The sequence below is a fragment of the Bos javanicus genome, chromosome Y (genome assembly GCF_032452875.1).
Source record: "Bos javanicus breed banteng chromosome Y, ARS-OSU_banteng_1.0, whole genome shotgun sequence".
NCBI lineage: Eukaryota > Metazoa > Chordata > Mammalia > Artiodactyla > Bovidae > Bos > Bos javanicus.
The window spans coordinates 1,832,070-1,849,904 of record NC_083898.1 but is presented as its reverse complement, the minus strand read 5'-3'; the positions used below and the strand labels follow the sequence as shown (position 1 = coordinate 1,849,904).

Here is a 17,835-nt window from a genome sequence, read left to right as displayed (position 1 = left end):
TTTTCATACTTTTCAATCTTAAGAAGGGACTGCTTAGAACAGGAAAGGAAATAAAGTGTTGGACTTAGAGCTCGATCATAAATGTGACAGAAAATCTCAGTTGCAGGTTCGATTTCTTTTTCAGGTTTCCCAGCTCTTGGAGTGTGAATCAGCAAGAACTTTGGCTATTTCCTGTTGAGATGGAGCATGGAGTTGGAAATAATTTTGAAATCTAATCTTGGTATCAATATTTTCTGTTATGAAAACATATCTCTATATTATATATATTTGTATATAAATATGTATATATATTTATATATCCATCTAATTTTGTCATAAACTGGACAAACATTTGAAAATTGGTAGATCTTTATTAAAAGCAGAGAGGTGAGTGATATAAAAGAGTCCTCATATTTTACATGCAGCCAAGAAAAAAATATTTTGAAGTATTTCCACTTACATATATTCAACAACTGAGTAGACTTTTTTTAAAATCTCAATTCCATAGCATATTAATATTTCTTTAATTAGGAGGAAGATACAGGCATCGTGATAGAAGTACACTATGATGTACTTTCAATTGAGAGAGAAGATAAACAGAGGGTAATATGTCTGAGGGTTTTTCTAAAAGGTTTGAAAACTTTGTGGCTGTTCATAATTTTCCATAAACATGTGGAGTACCCATCACTGGACATCTTACGGACAAAACACAGATTTTTTTAAACTTAATTACTGGTATATTTTAATTGTAAAATTAATTTATTTTTAAATTTTATTTTATTTTTTATTGAAGTCTGGCTGATTTACAATGTTGTGTTAGTTTCAGGTGTACAGCAAAATGATTCATATGCATATACATATATACATATATATTCTTTTTCAGATTCTTTTCCCTTATAGATTATTACAAAATATTAAGTACAGTTCCTAGTATTATAAAGTAGGTCCTTGTTGGTTATATATTTTATATATAGTAGTGTGTATATTAATCCTAAACTTCTTTTTTTTTTCTAATTTTTTTTTATTTTTAAACTTTACATAATTGTATTAGTTTTGCCAAATATCAAAATGAATCCGCCACAGGTATACATGTGTTCCCCATCCTGAACCCTCCTCCCTCCTCCCTCCTTCCCTTCCCTACTTTGTGCTTTGGTAACTATACTTTTGAATCATTCTACATTTGGGTTTTAATTTTTTCCATTTCTATTATACCTAACAGGAATTAAAAGCCATTGCACTTTTTTTATACACACACTCATGCACACACAGGTGTATATATGTCAAAATATAATTTTAGGCAACTTTATTTAGTTGACCAAACTCATTGCTTGCTCCCAAGATCTTAAATGAACTGTTTGGGAAGCCCTACATTACTTAATAACTTTCTGGCTGAACAATTCAGATCCTGTTGCTGAAAAGCTCTCCTTTAATCTAGCTCATCTTCCACTATACTTTCTGTAATAAGAGGTAGGGCTCATACTTATGAGGACACCTTGAACCCATAAAATCGCAACTCTCATTTACTTAGAGATATTGTTCAAAGAACGCTGTTGCTCTCCTCACGTTGGACACAATTTTATTTTATTTATTTTTAATATAAATATATTTATTTTAATTGGAGTCTAATTGCTTTACAATATTGTATTGGTTTTGCCATACATAAATATGAATCTGCCACAGGTATACACGTGTGCCCCATCCTGAACCCCTCTGCCTCCTCCCTCCTCATACCATCCCTCCTGGTTATCCCAGTGCACAAACACCGAGCATCCTGTATCATGCATCAAACCTGGACTGGCAGTTCATTTGACATATGATATTATACATGTTTAAGTGCCACTCTCCCAAATCATTCCACCCTGGCTCTCTCCTACAGAGTCCAAGAGACTGTTCTATACATTGTGTCTCTTTTGCATTCTCACATACATAGTTATTGTTACTATTTTTCTAAATTCCACATATATGTGTTAGTTTATTCTATTGGTGTTTTTCTTTCTGGCTAACTTCATTCTGTATAATAGGCTTTAGTTTCATCCACCTCATTAGAACTGATTGAAATGTATTCTTTTCAATGGCTGAGTAATACTCCATTGTGTATATGTACCACAGATTTCTTATCCATTCATCTGCTGATGGACATCTAGGTTGCTTCCATGTCCTGGCTATTAGAAACAGTGCTGTGATGAACAATGGGGTACATGTGTCTCTTTCAATTCTGGTTTCCTCGGTGTGTATGCCCAGCAGTGGGATTGCTGGGTCGTATGGCAGTTCTATTTCCAGGTTTTTTATTTATTTATTTATTTTAAGGAATCTCCACAGTGTTCTCCATAGTGGCTGTACTAGTTTGCATTCCCACCAACAGTGTAAGAGGGTTCACTTTTCTCCACACCCTCTCCAGCATTTATTGCTTGTAGACTTTTGGAGCACAACTAATCTGATTGGCATGAAATGGTACCTCGTTGTGGTTTTGATTTGCATTTCTCTGATAATGAGTGACGTTGAGCATCTTTTTATGTATTTCTTAGCCATCCATATGTCTTCTTTGGAGAAATGTCTGTTTAGTTATTTGGCCCATTTTTTCATTGGGTCGTTTATTTTCCTGGAAGGGAGCTTCAGGAGTTGCTTGTATATTTTTGAGATTAATTATATATCAGTTGCTTCAGCTTAGTTCAGTTCAGTTCAGTTGCTCAGTCATGTCCGACTCTTTGCGACCCCATGAATCAGAGCATGCCAGGCCTCCCTGTCCATCACCAACACCCAGAGTTCACTCAAACTCACTTCCATCGAGTTGGTGATGCCATCCAGCCATCTCATCCTCTCTCATCCCCTTATCTTCCTGTCCCCAATCCCTCCTAGCATCAGAGTCTTTTCCAGTGAGTCAATGCTTCGCATGAGTTGACTTCGCATGAGGTGGCCAAAATACTGGAGTTTCAGCTTTAGCATCATTCCTTCCAAAGAAATCCCAGGACTCATCTCCTTCAGAATGGACTGGTTGGATCTCCTTGCAGTCTAAGGGACTCTCAAGAGTCTTCTCCATCACCACAGTTCAAAAGCATCAATTCTTCAGTGCTCAGCCTTCTTCACAGTCCAACTCTCACATCCATACATGACCACAGGAAAAACCATAGCCTTGACTAGATGAACTTTTGTTGGCAAAGTAATGTCTTGCTTTTGAATATGCTATCTAGGTTGGTCATAACTTTCCTTCCAAGGAGTAAGTGTCTTTTAATTTCATGGCTGCAGTCACCATCTGCAGTGATTTTGGAGCCCAGAAAAATAAAGTCTGACATTATTTCTACTGTTTCCCCAACTATTTCCCATGAAGTGGTGGGACCGGATGCCATGATCTTCGTTTTCTGAATGTTGAGCTTTAAGCCAACTTTTTCACTCTCCACTTTCACTTTGATCAAGAGGCTTTTGAGTTCCTCTTCACTTTCTGCCATAAGGGTAGTGTCATCTGCATATCTGACGGTATTGATATTTCTCCCGGCAATCTTGATTCCGGTTTGTGTTTCTTCCAGTCCAGCGTTTCTCATAATGTACTCTGCATAGAAGTTAAATAAACAGGGTGACAATATACAGCCTTGATGAACTCCTTTTCCTGTTTGGAACCAGTCTGTTGTTCCATGTCCAGTTCTAAATGTTGCTTCCTGACCTGCATACAAATTTCTCAAGAGACAGATCAGGTGGTCTGGTATTTCCATCTCTTGAGGAATTTTCCACAGTTTATTGTGATCCACACAGTCAAAGGCTTTGGCATAATCAATAAAGCAGAAATAGATGTTTTTTCTGGAACGCTCTTGCTTTTTCTATAATCCAACAGATGTTGGCAATTTGATCTCTGGTTCCTCTGCCTTTTCTAAAACCAGCTTGAACATCTGGAAGTTCACGGTTCACATATTGCTGAAGCCTGGCTTGGAGAATTTTGAGCATTACTTTACTAGCGTGTGAGATGAGTGCAATTGTGCGGTAGTTTGAGCATTCTTTGGAATTGCCTTTCTTTGGGATTGGAATGAAAACTGACCTTTTCCGGTCCTGTGGCCACTGCTGAGTTTTCCAAATTTGCTGGCATTTAAGTGCAGCACTTTCACAGCATCTTCTTTCAGGATTTGGAATAGCTCAACTGGAATTCCATCACCTCCACTAGCTTTGTTCGTAGTGATGCTTTCTACGGCCCACTTGACTTCATATTCCAGGATATCTGGCTCTAGGTCAATGATCACACCATTGTGATTATCTGGGTCATGAAGATCTTTTTTGTACAGTTCTTCTGTGTATTCTTGCCATCTCTTCTAAATATCTTCTGCTTCTGTTAGGTCCATACCATTTCTGTCCTTTATCAAGCTCATCTTTGCATGAAATGTTCATTTGGTATCTCTGATTTTCTTGAAGAGATCCCTAGTCTTTCCCATTCTGTTGTTTTCCTCTATTTCTTTGCATTGATTGCTGAAGAAGGCTTTCTTATCTCTTCTTACTATTCTTTGGAACTCTGCATTCAGATGCTTATATCTTTCCTTTTCTCCTTGGCTTTTTGCTTCTCTTCTTTTCACAGCTATTTGTAAGGCCTCCCCAGACAGCCGTTTTGCTTTTTTGCATTTCTTTTCTATGGGAATGGTCTTCATCCCTCTCTCCTGTACAATGTCCTGAACCTCATTCCATAGTTCATCAGGCATGCTATCTATCAGATCTAGGCTCTTAAATCTATTTTTCACTTCCACTGTATAATCATAAGGGATTTGATTTAGGTCATACCTGAATGTCTAGTGGTTTTCCCTACTTTCTTCAATTTAAGCCTGCATTTGGCAATAAGGAGTTCATGGTCTGAGCCACAGTCAGCTCCTGGCCTTGTTTTTGCTGACTGTATAGAGCTTCTCCATCTTTGGCTGCAAAGAATATAATAAATCTGATTTCGGTGTTGACCATCTGGTGATGTCCATGTCTAGAGTTTTCTCTTGTGTTGTTGGAAGAGGGTGTTATGATCAGTGCATTTTCTTGGCAAAACTCTATTAGTCTTTGCCCTGCTTCATTCTGTATTCCAAGGCCAAATTTGCCTGTTACTCCAGGTGTTTCTTGACTTCCTACTTTTGCATTCCAGTCCCCTATAATGAAAAGGACATCTTTTTGGGGTGTTAGTTCTAAAAGGTCTTGTAGGTCTTAATAGAACCATTCAACTTCAGCTTCTTCATTATTACTGGTTGGGGCATAGACTTGGATTACTGTGATATTGAATGGTTTGCCTTGGAAACGAACAGAGGTTATTCTGTCGTTTTTGAGATTGCATCCAAGTACTGCATTTTGGACTCTTTTTTTGACCATGATGGCCACTCCATTTCTTCTGAGGGATTCCTGCCTGCAGTAGTAGATACAATGGTCATCTGAGTTAAATTCACCCATTCCAGTCCATTTCAGTTTGCTGATTCCTAGAATGTCGGCATTCACTCTTGCCATCTCTTGTTTGACCACTTCCAATTTGATTCATGGACCTGACATTCCAGGTTCCTATGCAATATGGCTCTTTACAGCATCAGACCTTGCTTCTATCACCAGTCACATCCACAGTCGGGTATTGTTTTGGCTTTGGCTCCTTCCCTTCATTCTTTCTGGAGTTATTTCTCCACTGATCTCCAGTAGCATATTGGGCACCTACTGACCTGGGGAGTTTCTCTTTCAGTATCCTATCATTTTGCCTTTTCATACTGTTCATGGGGTTCTCAAGGCAAGAATACTGAAGTGGTTTGCCATTCCCTTCTCCAGTGGACCACATTCTGTCAGATCTCTCCACCATGACCCATCCATCTTGGGTTGCCCCATGGGCGTGGCTTAGTTTCTATATATATATATATATATATATATATATATATATATAGAGAGAGAGAGAGAGAGAGAGAGAGAGAAGATATAACATCCATCCTATTCAAACTCTTGCACAAATTTTCAGAGAAAGGAAAATTCCCTGCTGCTGCTGCTGCTAAGTCGCTTCAGTCGTGTCCAACTCTGTGCGACCTCAGAGACGGCAGCCCACCAGGTTCCCCCATCCCTGGGATTCTCCAGGCAAGAACATTGGAGTGGGTTGCCATTTCTTTCTCCAATGCATGAAAGTGAAAAGTGAAAGTGAAGTCACTCAGTCATGTCCGACTCTTCGCGACCCCATGGACTGCAGTCTACCAGGCTCCTCTGCCCATGGGATTTTCTGGGCAAGAGTGCTGGAATGGGTTGCCACTGCCTTCTTACCACGCCCATTGTAAGTCACTATCATCGCCCTGATAACAAAAGTAGAATAAGATGCGATTAAAAAAAAAAAGAAGAAGAAGAAAGAAAGAAAATAAAAAGGAGGAAAACAGGTCAAATCACTGAGGAACATATATGTAAAAATCTGCAACAAAATTCAGGCAAACAGAATGCAGTAGCATATCAGAAACATCATACATCATGATCAAGTAGGCTTTATCCCAGAGATGCAAGGATTCTTCAATAGTCACAAATCAATAAATGTGATGCATCATATCAGCAAGTTGAATTATAAAAGCCATATGATCATTGACAAAATTCAACACCAATTTATGGTAAAAACTCTCCAGAAGGTATACATAGAAGAAAAATACCTGAACAAATTAGACCATATATGACAGACCCACAGGAAGCGTTATCCTCAAGGCAAAACATTGAAAGCATTTCCTCTAAAATCTGGAAAAAAGAAAGAGCTTGAATTTTCACCACTACTATTCAGCTTAACTTTGCCACAACAATCAGAGTAGAAAAAGAAATAAAAGAAATCCAGATTGAAAAAGAAGAATTAAAACTCATGCTATTTGAAAATAACATAAACTCTATGTAGAAAATCCTAAAGACACCATCAGAAAATGACTAGGACAGATCCATGAATATAGTAAAATTGCAGGATATAAAATTGTTTCACAGAAATCCTTTGTGTTCCTATACACTAACCAGAAAAAAAACAGGAAGAGAAATTGAGGGACAAATCACAGTCACCATTGCAATGAAAAGAATAAAATATTTAGGAATAAATTTACTTAAAGAGACAAAAGACTTATATAAAGAAAAACATAAAAATTATGAAAGAAATCAAAGATAACATAAATATTTGGATAAATATACATTGTTCTTGGATTGGAAAAATCAATATAGTGAAAAGGAATATACTTTCCAAAGCAATCTATAGAGTCATTGCAACTTTTATCAAACTACCAAAGGTATTTTTCACAAAACTAGAACTGATATTTCCATAATTTGTATGGAATTGCAAAAGACCCTGAATAACCAAAGCAGTCTCCAGAAAGTAGAATGCAACTGAAGGAATCAACCTTTCTGACTCCAGATTATGCTACAAAGTTACAGTCATCAAGACAGCATAGTCCTGACACAACAGAATATAGATTGATGAAACTAAATAGAAAGTCCAGGGATAAATCCATGCATCCATGGATACCTTATTTTTGACAAAGGAGGTGAAAATATATAATGGAGAAATGACAGTCTCTTCAGCAAGTGGTGCTCAGGAAACTGGTCAACTATTTGTAAAAGAATGAAACTAGAATGCTTTCTAATACCATAAGCAAAATAAATTCAAAATGGTTTACAGACCTAAATGTAAGATGACTGCTGCTGCTGCTGCTAAACCACTTCAGTCGTGTCTGACTCTGTGCAACCCCACAAACGGCAGCCCACCAGGCTCTGCCATCCCTGGGGTTCTCCAGGCAAGAACACTGGAGTGGGTCGCCATTTCCTTCTCCAATGCATGAAATTGAAAAGTGAAAGTGAAGTCGCTCAGTTGTGTCTGACTCTTAGCAACCCCATGGACTGCAGCCTACCAGGCTCCTCCGTCCATGGGATTTTCCAGGCAAGAGTAATGGAGTGGGGTGCCATTGCCTTCGCCGAATGTAAGACTAGAAACTGTAAAAGTATTATATGTAAGCATAAGCATAACATAAACCTCTGCATAAACCACAGCAAGATCCTCTATTACCCACCCTCCAGAGTAATGGAAACAACAATAAATGAGACCTAATTAAACATTAAAGCTTTTGGAGAATGATAAGAATGGTGAAAAGTCAGCCCTCAGAATGGCATAAAATCAATAGCAAATGAAACAACTGACAAAAAGTTAATCTCTAAAATATACCAGCAGCTCATTCAACTCAATATCAGAAATGTGAATAGCCTAATTAAAAGGGGACAAAAGCCCTAAACAGACATTTCTTTAAAGATATACAGATGGCTAACAAACACATAAAATATGCTTAGCATCATTCATTATTAGAGAAATGAAAATCAAAATTGCAATGAGTTGTCATCTCACACTGTTCACAATGGCCATCACCAGAAATTCTACAAGCAAGAAATCCTGGAAAGGGTATGGAGAAAAGGTAACCCTATTACACTCTTGGTGGTAACACAAACTGCTACTACCTGTATGCCGAACAGTTTGGAGATTCCTTGAGAAACTTGGAATAGAACTGTCATATGACCCAGCAACCCCACTTCTTGGCATATACCCAGAGGGAATTAGAATTGAAAGAGGCACATATACCCAATATGTATTTCAATACTCTTTACAATAGCTAGGACATGGAAGTAATCTAGATGTACATCAGCAGATGAATAAATAAGGATGTTGTGGTATATATACAAATGGAATATTAGTCAGCTACAGAAAGGTATATATTTGTGTCACTTTTAATGAGGTCATTCAACCTACAGCCTATTATTCAGAGTGAAAAAAAGTCAGAAATAGAGAGACATATATTTTTTAATAATATATGGGATTTAGGAAGGCAGTAACAGTGATCTACATGGAGGCTAGTAAAGGAGATGCACATATAAAGAACAGGCTCTTAGACTCAGTGGGAGAATTCAAAGATGGGATGATTTGAGAAAATAGCATTGAAACAGGTATATTACTATATATAAAAGAGATGACCAGTGCAAGTTTAATGCATGAAAGATGCACCCAACTCTGGTGCTGTGGAAGAATCCAGAAGGATGGGGTAACAAGGGAGGTTTGTGTTGTGTTCAGGATAGGGGACACATGTATCCATGTGGCTGATTCATGTTGATGTATATGTCAAACACCATCACAGTAATGCATAGTAATTCTATTCCAATTAAAATAAATCATTTTTTAAAATAAATATGAAGAAATTTTAAAAAGTGAGTTCAGAAATAGCCAGACATGCTCCAGAATACAACCTCAACAGTTGTTTCATACCTATTCAAGAAAGTTGGCTTAGGAGGGGTAAAACATGTGTGCTGGTATAGAAACTGAAAGTCAAAGAAGATAAGCTTGAGATCGCAACTATGCAGTTTTAGCATGACCTCGGTATCATAGTCTAAGTAGTAGATTGGCATGCCTACTCTGGAGCATAGGCTCAGTAGGAGTTAAATGCATGCACTTGAGCATCCTCTCAGGAGTGACGGTACATGTGTTTAAGAGTGAAGATAAATAGATGCAGCAAAAGTGCTCTAAAATGTTGGCCAAATACTTGTAAGAAGGAAGGTTCAGAGTGAAAGTTCAGTATTTGTGGGACTAATGTTATAGACTTAGACGTACATTGAAGAAACTAGGGAAAACCACTAGATGATTCAGGTATGATCTATATCAAATCCCTTATGATTATGCAGTGGAAGTGACAAAAGATTTAAGGCATTACATTTGATAGTGGCTGAAGAACTATGGATGGAGGTTCATGAAATTGTACAAGAGGCAGTGATCAAGACTATCCCAAAGAAGATAAATGCAAAAAGGAAAAATGGTTGTCTGAGGAGGCCTTACAAATAGTTAAGAAAAGAAGAGAAGCAAAAGGCAAAGGAAAAAAGGGAAGATATACCTATATGAATGCAGAGTACCAAAGAATAGCAAGGAGAGATAAGAAAGCCTTCCTTAGTGACCCATGCAAAGAAATAGAGGGGAACAGTAGAATGGGAAAGATTAGAGATCTCTTCAAGAAAATTAAAGATACCAAGGGAACATTTCATGTGAAGATGGACACAATAAAGGACAGAAATGGTATGGACCTGAGAAAAGCAGAAGATATTAAGAAGAGGTGGCAAGAATCTATGCAGAAAACAATTCTTCTGTATAATTCTTACAGAAAAGATCTTCATTATCCAGATAATCATGATGATGTGATCACTCACCTAGAGCCAGACATCCTGGAATGTGAAGTCAACTGGGCCTTAGGAAGCATTAATACAAACAAAGCTAGTGGAGATATGGAACTCCAGTTGAGCGATTTCAAATCCTAAAAGATAGTGCTTTGAAAGTGATTAACTCAGTATGCCAGGAAACTTGGAAAACTCAGCAGTGGCAACAAACTGGAAAAGGTCAGTTGTTGCAGTATATGTATTTTAGAGGTTGTTCTCTGTATTGGTGACGTGCGTTCCACAAAAAGTTACACACCAATGAAGCAATCCTGTGCAAATAGTTGCCAGATTTTTTTTTTTAACCTTTGGCATCTTCCCCAGTGAGAGTTAACTGTGAAGGTGGAGCAGCTGCTTGGCTTTCAGGGAGCCTGGTGGTGCCAAGTGTGCAGGGTTGCAGGGACACAGACTGACTAGACCACAGGAGTTACGGCCCTATCAGAGTCTTTTTTTGAGCTTCTTGTAGCTGGCGATCAGAAGGCCTCTTTGGCCAGTCTTTCTCCCTAGTTCCACCCATTGAGGCACTTAGAAGGCTTCCTTGCCTGGGATCCCTCCCTGTTGTTCGATGTGTCAGCACATAGAGAGCCCTCCCTGGCTGGGATCCTACTCTGTAGATCAGTGCATCAGGCACTTAAAGGAGTATCGTGAGTGGGGTTCTACTCTAGTTTTGTGCATCAGGCACTTAAAGGAGCACCCCGGCTGGTGTCCTGCTCTGTATTTCACTGTCAGGCATTTGATGGGCCAGCTGCTCTATTGTAGTAAGTGCTGATGCTAGCATGTGGGGAGAGAGAGGCTATGGTGATTGTTCCATCCCCTTTATGTGACTTAGCGATATTGCTTTGCTTCCATGGCTGCCTGGCGTTCCTCCACATGTGTATCCTACCACAGTCTACTCCCTCACACTCCCTCTCTCCATCTCGCTACAGTCAACAGCAGCCCTCACCCTGGGGTTGCTCCAGAATCCCTAAACTCCAGCTCCCAGCCAACATGTCTTTCAGGGAACACATCCATCTATCTGGAGTATGTACGGCCGCAGTAAGGACTGTCTGATTCTCATTGCATCTAGGTTTCCACAGATCAGCTGTTTCACTCTCAGCTTTAAATGTTTATTCTATGATTAAAACAATTGCTCCGGTGTAGGATTGGATCCCTGCTTCAGTTTCTTCACCTACTCAGGGCAGATCCCATCCTACTGCTGCTGCTGCTGCTGCTGCTGCTAAGTCGCTTCAGTCGTGTCTGACTCTCTGCGACCCCATAGATAGCCTCCCACCATGCTCCCCCGTCCCTCGGATTCTCCAGGCAAGAACACTGGAGTGGGCTGCCCGTTTCCTTCTCCAATGCATGAAAGTGAAAGTGAAGTCGCTCAGTCGTGTCCGACTCTTAGCGACCCCATGGACTACAGTCTATCAGGCTCCTCTGTCCATGGGATTTTCCAGGCAAGAGTACTGGAGTGGGGTGCCGTTGCCTTCTCCACCAGTCCTAGTAACACCCCTGTTTCCTCACCACACCCCCCCTGCCCCAGTTCTTTCATCCTACTGAGTTTTGCGTGGTTCTACATATTCTTTTCCATTGGTCAGGTACTCCTGTCTGCTTTCAGCTATTCTGATTACTCTTCTGTGTCTGAAGGTGTATGTCTGATGTATCCATGGAGAGATGTACCCCACATCCACCTACTGCTCCACCATCATGTTCTCTCATCTCACAATAGTTTTAGAGCATAGAATCCACAGTGGCAGTAGGTGTGCTATAAAATGTGAGTTCAGACATACACCCGAGGGCAAGCTCAGTGATTTAAGCACACCTGATCTAAAGCATGGATTTAGTGTTGGCCAGACACATGCTTCAAATGTTAAGAAAATTATTTATGGTGTGCCAATTCTAGAGCACAAGATCAGTAGTTGTGTAACATTTGATGTAGAATGCAAGTTCAGTTGTGGAAAAAGGTATGCTCCACTATGCAACTGAGCAGTTTTAGACATCTTATGCTAGAGTGCACGCTCAATAGTGGTGGGAACTATGCTCTAGTGTGCATTCAGTAGTGGCTGGATGCATGTTGCCATTGCCAATGGGATAGCTTCAGACAGCCTGTTCTAAAATGCAAGCACACTAGTGGCAGAACGTGTGCTCCAGATTGCAAGCTAAGTAGTTTCAGTACTTCTATGCTAGAGTTCAGACACAGTAGTGATGTATGCAGGCTCCAAAGTGCCATCCTCCTATTTGTGTCGTGTCTGCTCTAGAGCACAGTTTTGGTAGTGATGGGGAGAATCCTCAAAAGCACAATCTCAGGAGACAAATCTCTAAAGCAAAGATTCAGTATTTGAAGAATGCCTGCTCTAGATCATGGGTCTATATTAACAGGGGTATGTCTAAAGTGTATTTCACTGTTGAGATGCATGCTGAAGAGTTAAGTTCAGCAGATGCAGCATGCCTGCTCTACATGTGCTTCAGAGTGTTGTCTCAGGAGTTGCAGTACACTTGCTTAAGAGTGCAGACTCAGTAATTGAGGGATATGTTCTTTTGAGCACTGGATTTTTACTTTTGGATGCATACCCAGAGATCAAACTGAGAAAATGTGATATGCCTGTTCTGCCACACAAGCTCAGTAGTGGGAAGATAAGTCCTCAACAGTGCAAGCACAAGGGTTGTGGCATATGTGTGTTGTGACACATGATCAATTGAGGCAGGAAATATGAAGTATACACCAGGTCTGTAGTTGTGGCAGGTCATCCATAGATGTACTTGCACAGTCTAGAGTGCTGGATCACTAACAGTATAATGGCTGGTATAAAATGTCACTGGAGTAATTGTTGCACACATCTCCTAGAGAAATACCTCAAGGAAGTGACTTTAATGCTTCAGAACTCAAGGTCACTAGTGGTCACAGTTGATCATGAATGAGAGATCACTCATGGGTAGGATATGTGCTTTACAATGCAGATCCCATTGACCTGGAATAGGTCCTCCAGAGTGCAACCTCAGTAGTTGGAACACCTGCTTTAGAGTACAGGAAGAATAGTGGGGGGAAATATGCAACAGAGGGCAAGACAAGTCATTAGCAAATTTCAGCTGCAGAATGTGGGATCACTAGTTTAAGCATACAGGCCATGGAACAAGATTAGTAGTAGTGGAACTCATGCTCTACAAGGCAGGCTCAGCAGTGATAAAACAGTGTACAAGGGTGCAAAATCAGTAGCTGAAGCATGAGTGTTTTGGGGCCTGTGCTTACACATGGCAAGACACATGCTTCAGAGTGCAAAATTAGTAATGGCCACACACATGCTCTAGACCACATGCTCACTAGCTGTGCCATGCCTGCTTAGTGTAAGGACTCGGAAGTGACAAATGTGCTGTAGTACCAGGATTTATATTGCTGGGACGCATGATTCAGTGTGCAGTTGTGTAGTTCAGGCATTCTTACGCTACAGCAAAGTCTCAGTAGTGTCAGAACGTTGGCTCTAGAAGGCACACACAGACCCGTTGGGAGATATGCTTCTGAGTAAACTTCAGTAGTGCAAAACCCATGCTAAAATGTGTGCACTCTATAGTCATGGGATCTGTATTCCCAATTGCAAGTTCAATTACTTGCAATTGGGCATCTGTGCAACTAGAGCATATTCTCAGCAGAGCCCAGAAGTCTGCACTTGAGCTCATGCCCAGTAGAGGTGTACCACATCCTCCAGTATTCAAACTCACTCTGTCTACAGGAGTGCTGGCTCAGTTGTGTCCAGAAGGAAACTTCAGAATGCAAGTTCAGAAATTGTTTAGGCACACCTGAACTATAGCACAGGTTGAGTAGTGGCCTGACTTGCCCATAAGGCAACAAGTTAATTATCGTGATATTTATGCTTTAGAGTGAAATTTCAGTAGGTGATGAACTCTTGTTTGGGAAGGCAATTTCAGTAGTGCAGGGATGCAGGATCCAGAGTGTTATATATCAAAAGTGTATGTATACTTACCACAGGCATGTTTTAGGGACAGACTCAGTAGTGGCAGGCCATATTCTCAAGAATCCCGGTTCAGGAGTGATGGGATGTATGATTTACTGTGCAATGTCAGTGACAGAAACACACTTGTTATAAATCATGTCCTTAATCTCAATAGTGGCAGAAACGGTGATCCAGATTGGAAACTAAGTAGTTCCAGCGAGTGGCCTCTAGATGGCTGTCTCAGTATTGAAAAGCACGTATTCCAGAATGCAAACTCAGTGTTTGTAGCATGTATGGTTTGAAATGGGAGTAGGAAATGGCAACCCACTCCAGTATTCTTGCCTGGAGAATCCCAGGGATAGGGGAGCCTGGTGAGCTGCTGTCTATGCCATCACACAGAGTCGGACACTCCTGAAGTGACTTAGCAGCAGCAGTGGTTTGAAATCAGGGGTCAGTAGTTGTGAAAAGCTTCTTGCATTTTCAGTCGTTATGGCATGCCAGGTCCAGAGTGCCAGCACACTTGGTTGTGATACTCATGCTCTAGAGTTATATGTTTCATGCTAATTAGCACACCTGTTCTAATTCAGTTCTCAGTAAAAGCAGAATGCAAACTCATGATTTCAACCTCAGTAGTTGCTACATGCATAATCAGGAGTAGTGGTTCATACACTCATGAATGTCAGACCATTAGTTGTAGCATAAGTGCCACAGATTGGGGCATGACAGTGCTAAGAAGCATGCTTCAGAGTGCAAACTAAGTAGTTGATGGATGCATACTACCGAGGGTGAGCTCAGTAGCTTCGCTGACTGCATGCTTTACACTGTGAGCTCAATAGTACTTGATGGTATTATATTGACAGTATGTCTACTTTAGAGTACTTGCTTAGCAGTGGCAGAATGCATACCTTTGCATATAAATTCGGTAGAATGGTCCTAGGATGGCAGTGGAATATGACAAGAGTTCAATTTTTCCCCAGTAAATACCTCAAAAGATTGTCAGCATGTGGAGTAACTGTCACAAAACAAGTTCTATATGCTGGCAGAGGACACCAGATACCCAGAAAGGCTATTCAGTGTGCTCATAATGATGTAGGAGAAGAGATAAACAAGAAAAGAGAGACAAAGGATTTAGGGATAGAGCCTGGTTCTAGAACCAGACATGCAACATGGACTGGTTCTGAATTGTAACCCTGCTTATTTAAATTAGATGCAGAGCACATCATATGAAATACCAAACTGGATGAAGCACAAACTGGAATCAAGATTGCCAGGAGAAATATCAGTAACCTCAGATATGCAGATAACAAAACCCATATGGCAGAACGTGAAGAGGAACTAAAGAGCCTCTTGATGAAAGTGAAACAGGAGAGTGAAAAAACTGGCTTAAAACTCAACATTCAAAAAGGAAGATCATGGCATCCGGTCCCATCATTTTCATGGCAAGCAGATGGGGAAACAATGTAAATAGCGAGAGACTTTATTTTCTTGGCTCCAAACTCACTGTAGATGGTGGCTGCAGCATAAAATTAAAAGACCCTTGCTTCTTGGAAGAAAAGCTATGACCAACTTAGACAGCATATTTAAAAAGAGACATTACTTTGCCAACAAAAGTCTGTCTAGTCTAAGCTATAATTTTTTTCCAGTAGTCATGTATGGATGTGAGAGTTGGACTATACAGAAAGCCCTGAAAAATTGATGCTTTTAACGTGTGGTGTTGGAGAAGACTCTTGAGAGTCCCTTGAACAGCAAGGAGATAAAATCAGTCAGTCATAAAGAAATTCAGTCCTGAATATTTATTGGAAGGACTGATGCTAAAGCTGAATCTACAATACTTTGGCTACCTGATGCAAAGAACTGACTCTTGCAAAAGATCCCAGTGCTTGGAAAGATTGAAGGCAGGAGGAGAAGCAGATGACAGAGGATGAGATTTATTCCATCACTTACTCAAAGGAGATGAGTATGAGCAAGCTATGGAAGTTGGTGATGGACAGGGGAGCCCGGTCCTTGGGGTTACAAATAGTTAGACACAACTGAGCAATTGAACTGAACTTGTGTTGGGGATAGAGAGTCAATTCCTAGGCAGATTGATAAGAAGTCTGGGCTCCCCAAAGAGGAGAAATGTGTCTGGGTTCTTGAGAAGGAGATAGGGTTCTGGAATTCTCAAGGAGGAGAAAAGGGCAAACAGGTTTTTCTTCTTCTTCTTCTTCTTTTTTGTATATATTCCTTAGTCTTAGTCACATAAAATGTTTTTTTTTTTTTTTCAGGAAGTCTGGAACTGATGAATACACAACAAACAAGTCAGTTTGAACTCTGTTATTGGAATTATATATCAACAATGTATCATGATGAGGATGATTTCTCCTTCTTGAAAAACTGACTAATCCTAATATTTTAGAAGGTGTATTATGGGAGTGGGTCTGGTAGGATCTTTCTATTGTTAAAATCTAATCCTGACATCCTAAAATGTAAATTGTGGGAGTAGTCCTGGTAAAATTTTCAAAAACTTGAGACATTCTGTTGATTTATTATAGCTAAATTAAAATGTATGTAACTCCCTTGCTAACACTAGCAAGGGGGCCATTCTCTGTCCCCCTTCTGATGTCCATGTCAGAAGCATTCTCTGTCCCTTTTCTTACTTTAATAAAACTCTGCTATGCAAGAGCTCTTGAGTGATCAATCCTGGTTCCTGGTCCTGAAGTTAAATCTTCTTCTTCAGAGATCATGAATCTGACAACATTCATCTTAAACAATTAGAGAAGGAGAAGTTTCCATACGACAGGAAACCCTCTCAGAGGTTGATTCAGTGTGACACTTTGGAATCTCAGAGGGTAATATAACCACCCCCTCCAAAAAAAAATCACCTCAGAATTCAAGCCAAAAAGGCAATTACCAGTGGAAAATTGCCTCAGAGTCTCATGTCCATCCACACTGAGTGGGTGCTATGTACAGAGGTGCCCGTCTGCATCTTCATTCCTTAGAATAGAGATGGGGTTTGAATGCCCTGAGGGCACTCTGAGAAGACTAATGTGATGTAGTAGGCTGAACCACAGAATGCCAGAGAGACAAAAACAAAAAAAGGAAAGGAATGTTCCCATGGGAAGTCTCTAAGACTACACTGCAACCCCTGACCTGCTCACAGAACAGACTGTGCCCTAGTATTTACCAAAGGAGAGCAAGCCAGCTTCCATTATGGCCCTTCCAGGAGGCAAAGATTCAGAATGTTGACAACCAGAGGCAGAAGGCCATGGCCATTCAGGCCCAGGAGACTGCATCTCCTGCCAAGCTGTGAGCAGACTCTATCCATGAGCAGCTGCTAACCATGGCTTGCTGGGATCTGGGACAGTTTATAGCTGCCAAGACTGTCATAACCTGAGAGCAACTCCTCTGAGGAGATGCACAGCTCAACATGGACTGTATCCTTGTGGAGTATCTGAGAAACTGACCAGATTGAACCTGAGCAGTACATGAAAAAGATGGCCCACCAGAGACTCTGACGTCACAGCTATCCTGAGCACCTGAGTGGCTCTCTGGAACAGTGTACCCTGGCACATCCTGGAACATAAGCAGCTTGGGCCTGGGAAGTTCATGAGACAAAGAGCCTACCTGGGTATATGCTATGGCAGAACACCAGGCCACTTGGGTCTGGGAAGAGCAGGGGATCCATGGCCAACTGGGACTGAGTATTCATGGAACACCCAGGAATCTGAGCAGCTAGGGCCTGGGAAGTGCAGGAGGCAAAGAACACACCTGGAACTGCGCCCTGACAGAGAAC

General features: G+C 40.6%; 1 long non-coding RNA gene across 1 annotated transcript in view; it reads left to right on the top strand.

The window, feature by feature from the left end:
* LOC133243827 (uncharacterized) overlaps nucleotides 1-16,571 on the top strand; it is a 36,523-nt gene extending 19,952 nt beyond the window's left edge. Inside the window, exons 2-3 of the long non-coding RNA XR_009735209.1 lie at nucleotides 125-220; nucleotides 16,328-16,571. This is a non-coding gene — a long non-coding RNA (uncharacterized LOC133243827). The remainder of the gene's footprint in view (nucleotides 1-124; nucleotides 221-16,327) is intronic.
* Nucleotides 16,572-17,835: the final 1,264 nt, after the last annotated feature.